Genomic DNA, 9,225 nt, shown 5'->3' with positions numbered 1-9,225 from the left:
TTAAATGCAAACTTTCTCTTAAATGTCTATCCCCATGTTCTCTTATTTTTCAACAAGTTAGTGATTTGCGCAACAAGATTGAAGTAGCCCTCCACAAAATCTTATAATAGTTTTCCATCCCTGGGAATACTGTCACATCATGCACATGGTGTGGTTCCTCTGAGTGCTTGATTTCCCTAGCCTTCATAGGGTCCATACAAATACATCCTTGCCCAATCTAGTGGCTTGGACATGGTATCTCGGTCTACCCAAAAGCACACTTCGATCTCCTTCAAGTACAAATGATGCCTACTTAGTTCCTCAAATAATTCTAGCAAATGTTTCTTGTGCTCCTCCATACTCTTTTTGTACATTACTTTGTCATCCAAGTACACCACAACAAAGTTTCCCAAGAAGAGGCTGAGAACATCATTCATTAAAGTGAAAAAAGTGGTTGGGTAATTATATAGGCCAAAATGCATCTGTAATAACTCAAAGTTCTCGTACCTCATCACCATGGTTGTCTTCAACTTGTCTCCCTCTGCAGTCCACACATGATAATAGCCATGTCTCAAATCTAACTTTAAGAACACCTTGGCCTTAGCTAATTTTTCAAAACAATATGTTACAAGGGTACTAGATACCAATTATTCATTAAATATCATATTAAACATAGAATGGACTCATAAAGAGGATGTATAATCTTAGTAACAACATTAGGATTCGTAGTTAATGTACACAAGTTTTTAACTATGTCATATCTATGATGTTTAAATCATGGGATAGGGTTATATAGGGCTTAAAAGCCTTAAAAAGCAATTTGTTAAGATTCAAAAGCAATATATTAGGGTTTATATCAATGCTTTTCATCCATATACTATAGCTTGGGATATGAGATCCATAGTTGATGTGAAAAATCTTGATTCGTATCTCTATTATATTAGTAGATTCAATTTACAAGGAATTGTGTGGTAGTTTGAAGTTTTGTGCATAACTCATGAGCTTTAAAAATAAATGATAGCATTTGAGTCCCTAGATTTTACCTTCAATTTATGGCTTGATAACTAAAAACCATACATGGGTTGCAAATCCTCAAAATGATGTTCATGTATATTTGGTAAGTCAAAGATTCTCCATCTTGAGCATATGTAGTAGTTCAAGGTCTCATGCATGATCCATACTCCGTAAAAGCAATGTTTAGGACCTAAGACACATTGTTTTCATTCCTAAACCATGCCTAGGGTCTGGAGACCTATTCCTACTGCATAAGATCTCAAAACGATGTTACTATTTTACTCACAATCCAAATATTCCATATATAGGGCCCATATGATGGTTTGGGACCATGTGCATGGCCAATAAGCCATATAAACATCTTTTATGGTCTAAAATATCAATTTTCATCACTCAACCATATCCAAGATTCCAAGATCCATCTTTAATGCATGAACTCCTAAAATAATTCCAATATCCAACTTGTAGGCCAAACATTTTGTTTACATGGCATGTGTGATGCTTTGAGGCAATATGTATAACACATGTGCCTTAGAAGAAAGGATGTTTTGGAGTAATATGTATAACCTATGGGCCTTAAAAGCAGTATATAAGTCCTTTGCTTTTGGCATCAAACCATAACTTTGGCCTTGATGCGCATCCCTTATTACAAAATCTCAAAATGATGTCCATATTCCATTCTTAAGCCAAAGATTCCTTATGTAGGTTAATATGGTGGTTTTAGGCTCATGCATAGCTCATGCACATCAAAATAATTTTCTTGGGCCTAAGGCCCCACTTTTGACTCCCACTACAGTTAAGGCATTAAGGCTTGTATCTAGTGTACATCTCATATTGGTGTCCCCACCTTGTAATTATAGGCCAATGATTATTTTTGTAGGGTATGCATGATGATTTATATTCTCGTGCATGGACTATTATTCTAGAAACATATTTTAGTCTCTCTCTCTCTCTCTGTATATATATATATATATATATATATATATATATATATACATACACACACACACACACACACATATATCATGTGGGGCTTGAAAGTGTGTACTAAGTAGAGTTTGTGGGTGAAAATATGCATTAATTCCATTGCCCACCCCCATTTGAATGGGGGTGAGAGTGAGTGGGTATGGGGGTTGAAAGTGTACATTTTCTCAACCCCTATTTCCACCTAGGTTAGTGGTGAAAGAATGCAGGGTTTCAAATGTGCACTTTCACCCCTATCCCCATCCATTGTGTAGGAGGTGAAAGTTGGTGGAAGTTGAAAACTCGCATTTTTAAATGCACACTTTCACCCTTCACCTCATCTAGGGTGAAAACATTCATTTTCACAAAAGCAATTGGAAGTTAAAGAGTGCATTTTGAAATGTACATTTTCACCCTCCATTCCACCTAGGTTAAGGGTAAAAGCATACATTTTTATTATGAAACATGCTATGATTCAATTGGTACTCTCACCCCCGCCCTTATATTTATATATGTTGTTAATGCTAATTAAGAGTGCGTGCTTTTTCCTAAGAGGTCACATGTTCAAATCTAGAGGTAGGAGCAAGAGAGAGAGAATTAGAATATGTACACCTTGGTAATCTTTAGCAACCCAAACACTATATAGAGATGAGTCCCTTATCCCACAACAAAAGAAGTCTCATACACCAATTTAGTCTAACATAATTGTAACTTTAAAATTAAATTATTATTATTACTATAATTATAAAATTAATAATATATATATATATATATATAATATTTTTAAAATATTAATTTTTTGGAAATAAATCACTAAATTTTATTTTTTTTTGTTACAAACTAAAATACCAAAAAAATAATAATCATATGATCAAATTATATCATTATTATATAAAGTAATATTCTTCTTCAATTCTCGTTTAAAAAACACCGATCGAATTTAAATTTATTTTATTTTTTATAAATATCTTAATATAATTTTTATTTTATAATATTTATGAATGAGAATAAGAATAAGATTTTTTCAAGATTCAGGAAGGTTACTCCTACTAATAAGGTTCATTTAAGGGCAGATATATTAAAACACATCTTAAAGTGCCATATTCCTATGGGTTATTTATCCATTTAACTTTATTATAACCCAGGGAATGTTTTATTGTAAAAAATTGTAAAATCTATCTCTCAGCCATTCAAACATTTAATTTTATATCATTATGTCTTATTCGAGCGATATCTACTTCTATGCAATTTAATAAGATCTCATGAGCAATTTAGATAATAATAACGAAGCAAGCCGACCAAGCAGAAACCTGATTTTTTTTTACAATTTGAATGTCGACTGTTAGTTTGTTGGTACTTCTACCCTTCGGAACTTGTGATTATATCAATCACAGATAAATAGTTTTTTTCCAGAGAGAAATCTCAGAATACGGCCGAAGCCAGTCAAAAATACGACTGAAGCCAGCTGATTTTACGGCAAAGCTGTCACATATATAGCCGAAGCGAGGGATCCTCCACAGGAATCGAACACGACTGAGGAGAGCGAAAGCCATCCGCCCCAGCCGTCATATCGCTCTTCCCAGCCATCATATCATGCAGGCCGGGTGCAACAGATAAATAGTTAAAAAAAAAAAAAAAAAAAAAAACAAACTGAAGTTTGATGTTTGAACTTGGAAATTTTAGCATTTAGTGAACAACGATTTTAGACTTTCGTGAAAGGAGCGAACTTTTTGACGAATTCAGCGGGTTGTGGTAGAAGCGAATTTTTGAGAAATAGTACACAATGCTGAGGATTTCTGGATCCAAATCATCTGGTTCAGGTAAAAACAGTTGCGTAGTGCCAAATTCAACTAGTGAACGAAATATGGTTACAAGAAGATGTTACAATGCTTATGGAATCGAGAGATTTCCAAGGCTGCAATCAAAAGGATGCAAAATCTGGTTGGAAGTGCAAACCACAAGGGTGGCAGATTTGGAGTCTCAGCTGGAAAGTAAGGATGAAATAATAAGTGGTTTAGAAGGTGGCTTGCAGTTGCAGAGATGTTTAAAACAAATAGAAGTCCTAAAAGAGGATCTGTAACGGCTAGTTTTTTTTTGTAACGGCTAGTTAAAAACTTTGCCATCTTATACTTATGCTTACAAGTAGCATACCTCACCTTCAAAACTGGGAAAGAGAAAATTGAGGATAATATAAGTTTGGATATGTTCTAAAAAGATCGTAGATTTTTTTCTCCCATAATGAATGGTGGTCTATTATATTCTACCAATATTTTGGTTTCTACAAATATTTGTAATTCAACTATGTTTCATAAATATTTTGAAATCTAAATATTTCACAAATATATCTTCTATTTATAGTTATTTTCTCGCTTTAATATTTAGATTTATTAATTTTATATATTTTTTATTTTATTAATACCAATTAATAAACCCTAAAACTTAAACACCCTAAACCCTAAACCTAATCTTAAACCCTAACCCTAATCCTTAAGCCCTAAACCCTAAACTTCTTGAACCCTAAACTTCATAGAGAATTCCAGAACTTCCCTCAGTTGCAGCGTATCTTTAGACCCTTGATCTGTTAGCGAAATCCTAGAAAGATGGGCACATTTTACATCAGCACTGCTGACCCTAGATCTTGACACCTTCAAGAGCATCATTCTTTGTCTACAATTCTTCGTAATTTTTTTAATTAAATTAAATTAATTAATTAATTAAAATTATGATGCATAACAGTTAGTTTTTTGAAAAGCTAGCTTTTTTTTAACGGCTAGTTTTTTAACCGCTAGTTTTTAACAGCTAGTTTTTGCTCCTGTTCACTTTATAAGGACATCTTGCACTCATTTGTTATGTATCACTCATGAGTCCTATTTTAATACAATAGTTTTTTTTATGTGCATCTCTTTTGTTCTTTGTTTCTTAAGTTGTAATTTTATCTAGGTTTTCATTGATCATACTTGAGTTATTTCCCCTTTGAATACTTTTTGGTACCCTAAATTGTCTATGGCAAGGAATAATTCCGATTTATCGTTCAACATTCGCCGTGTTACTCGCTCTGATTCAATGTCTCAGCGTTCTCAAAATTCTCAGATTTCTTTGAATTTAGATTGCCGAGATTCAGCGTCTTCAGCTGACAAGCGAATATCTGCCACTGAATACAAACGTTTTCTTGAAGATTTTTTTATTTTTCATGTGAATTCTGAACGGGTCCCAGCGCTGGTTGAGGAAGCATTAAAATTCTCTGGCCCGTGTTCTTATAATCAATTATTTGATTTAATGAATCAAGCTCCCACGCAGAATAATTCTGCTTCTCCCGCTCAGATTTCATCCATGCAGCGTTCTTCAGATCCTACTTCCACGCAGTGTGTGCAGCACACTTCACTTTTCCCAAATCTGCCAGATCCAACCACGCAGCATGCTTCAGGATTGCAGCGTTCTTTGCCAGAGCTGACAGATCCAGCTTCCACGCAGTGTTTGCAGCACACTTCAGATTTGCCAGAGCCAACCACACAGCATGCTTCAGGATTGCAGCGCGTTTCTGAATTGAGAAATTCATCAACGCAATGTTTGCAACAGTCCTCAGATCTGCCAGAATCAGTGTCAAAAACTGCGCAGACTTCCACTCTTGACAATCCGGTTTCTTCTGTTCTTCATGCTGCTCCTTGTAGTCCTCATGTTGCTGCTTCTTCTATTCCTCCTGCTGCACATTCTATTGGCCTTTCATATTCTAATGTCAATACTTTTATGTTAAACCGCTCAGGTTCTAGGCATGTCTCATCATTCGGCATTCCGGGCTCTTCCTCTGCTGCAACTGCAATAGGGAATGCTGTTCCTTCTACTTCTATGCAGCGTATTCCTTTGGCTTCTTCACCAGATCAGTTGCCCATGGATGAATTTCCTCCATTGCCTAAATCCTGGGACGAAATAATTCACTGTGCTGTTAAGGACTTCCAGAAAGCCACTGAGGTCTTTCTTAGATCTCATGCTTTGGTAAAGAAGCTTGAAGCCCTTCAAAAAGATGGGCGTGTAATTCAGAGTCTCATGGTGAAAGTCCCCGACCTTGTTGCTTCAGATCCTGATAGCTCTCTCATTCTTAAATCTGGACTAGAATCCATCACTGATAAGTTCAGGAAAGAATGCCATGCATTCTATCTTCAGCATGAGAGATCCATTGTCACTAAAAATGAAGAAAAGCTTAATCAGCTTGCTTCATCTTTTCATGACAATCTCCAGAAGCTTGCTGAACCATTTGCCAATATTCAATTCGCTAGCTGCTCCGGTCCTGTTTCAGGTAGCACTATTGCTACTCAATGGGTCTCTCGTGCCACTGCTTCTTATAACAGACAAATCAATCAATTCAGGGTTGAAATGATCGAACGCCTTGCTACCCGCACTGCTGCTCAACCTGCCAAAAATGCTTTGAGAGAAGATTGGGCTAAATTAGCCAATAATATACCTCGGGAAGAAGCTATTTCGGTACTGGTCCAAAAAGAGATTGACAGATCTCTTCAGACCCAGCAACAAAAGTTGGATGCCGCCCTCAAACCTATTCAGAAACAAATCGCTTTGCTGATAGATTTGCAATCTTCCAACTCTCCTATGCAGCAGAATCAGCATCCGCCACCCCAGCAGCAGCAGCTGCAGCACCCAAAGCAGCAGCAACGCAGAAAGCAACAACAATTGCAACAGCAGCAACCACAGCGCAGAGGGCTGCAGCAACCACAGCGCAGAGGGCTACAGCAGCAACAGCAGCAACCACAGCGCAGAGGGCTACAGCAGCAGCAACATCAGCAGCAGAAAAGGCAGAATAGGCAGCAACCACAACTTTCTCAGCAGATCTCAATAGTAAGGGAATGCGTTCAACAATTTTACAGCACGAATATTTAGACTTCTTTTATTGCATCTTCAGACTGAGATCTGACATTTGCCTGGAATTTTCAAAGTGTGGGAGATTAAATCGATTTCAAAGACATGGCTTCTAGATGGCTAGCCTGGGTTCACAGCCGCGTCCCCAACATCCCGCATCGCCCCTCCAACCATCAAATTTCTTACAACTGGCGGAGTTAAAAACTTTGCCATCTTATACTTATTCTTACAACTAGCATACCTCACCTTCAAAACTGGGGAAGGGAAAATTGCGGATAATATAAGTTGGATATGTTCTAAAAAGATGGAAGATTTTTTTTTCTCCGCTAATGAATGGTGGTCTATTATATTCTACGAATGTTTTGGTTTCTACACATATTTGTAATTCAACTATGTTTGCATAAATATTTCGAAATCCAAATATTTCACAAATATATCTTTTATTTATGGTTTTTTAATTTGATGAATTTTCTTAGTTTAATATTTAGATTTATTAATTTTATATATTTTTAATTTTATTAATACCAATTAATAAATTTAGAAGTTTATATTATTTTAATTATTGTTCATAACAATGGGGTAGATTTACCTTAATATTCTTAATTATTTTTTAAGACTTAAAAAAATTATATATAAACAAATGAATTTATATATCTATTAGGTATGAAATTATGTTTATCTAATTAAAATACTTGCATTAAAATATATATCTATATATATATATATATATATTGAAATTATATTTTAAATCAAAATTTTATTTGAGTAATTTAATTTATTTGAAAGATATATTAGCAACTTTTTAAATTTTTGTTTGTTTGTTAAGTTGTGTGAGTTTTGATATGACTACAAGTTTAATTTTTGGTTAGAGAAACTGCCATGCACAGGTATCTAAGGCATCAAAATTACCCAAAATCACTTAGTGCGGGCTATATCAACCATTAACATGGTTGGATTGTAACCTTAACACCACAAAATGCCTTAAAACTATACTTTTTATCACCATCTATTCTACTAAGTAAACTATCAACCTTTAATTTTTAATAATGAAAAATTATATAAATAATTAATAACAATGAAGAGTTATAAAATAATTATATATTTTATTAAAAAGTAATATAATAAAATATTGAAAATCCTGAGTTAACTAATTATTTAATAGAAATTTTATTAATATTTTAAATAAATAAATACATTTTATTTTAAATTAAATTGATGGATAAAAACCACTTTTCAGATTAAAAAAATGTAGAGAATTTAAAAATGAAAATTCTTAAAAAATAATTTGAGAATTTTTTAATTAGAAAGACTCTTAAAAATAATATACTACAAAATTTACTATTTTCATAAAACAAATACAAGTGGTCGCTCTTTTTTTCACAAATCACATAAGTTTAGTAGGAAAATCCATGATTATGAAACTCCATGATAGTAACACATTTCAATTACAACCATGACACTGTAGCATATCAATATGTAAATTATTTGTAATTACAATCATGACTTCGACTTCAAATCATAGTAGTTAATGGTCTAAATGATCTACAATTTACTTCCAATTAATAAATCTAAATTTCTCAAACATTAAGAAAAAAGCTCCTACATTTTCAAAATAAGAACTAGTAAAACTGAAAACCACCCAGATATGAGCCATGTGAATTTGCAACTATATTTCTCTGAAATAAGTTATCATATTGGAAAAGGCAACTTGAAGTTGTTATAGTATGAAAAGAGTGAGTTCAGCGATAAACATGTAAGAACTACTAAATATGCTAGTCACAGGTAAAATGGTCCAAAGTAGGATACACACAGATATGGAGACAATAATCAAACTACTGAATATGCTAGTCATAGGTAAAAAGGTCCAAAGTGGGATATAGACAGATATGGAGACAATAATCAATCGTTTTTTACTTTAATTGGATAGTCAGAAGTAAAAAGGTCAAAAGTAGGATACAGATATGGAGGCAATAATCAATCGAGTGAAAAATTCAATATGTGTTTTACTTTAATTGGATATCTACAGACCCGAAAGCGCTCAATGAACCCTCCCCTTAAAAACACCTTCTTTGTAATTAATAGAGATGAGTCATGTTTAATTTCAATATCTATGTATAATTGTTATAACAAAACATTTTTCTTAGAAATCTTTGAAGTTTTAAAACATTTTTATTATCATATTATTGAAAAAGTCATGTTTAATTTTAATAATGGAAGTTTTCGAAAAGAAGTGTGATATAAGAATTGCTTTAGTTAAATTTATTTTATTCAAATTAGCATTTTTTTTCATTCTTTGTGTTTTCTCTATCTATATTTGATTTAATCTCTTAAAAATGCCACTTTTATTCAAAAATAGTGTATGCTTTCATTCTTTGTGTTTTTTCTATTTATATTTGATTTAAT

Source organism: Pinus tabuliformis, chromosome 9 (genome assembly GCF_031772625.1).
Source record: "Pinus tabuliformis cultivar Carrire ecotype Pingquan chromosome 9, CPIR1, whole genome shotgun sequence".
Taxonomy (NCBI): domain Eukaryota; kingdom Viridiplantae; phylum Streptophyta; class Pinopsida; order Pinales; family Pinaceae; genus Pinus; species Pinus tabuliformis.
Note: the sequence above shows the minus strand (reverse complement) of the source record.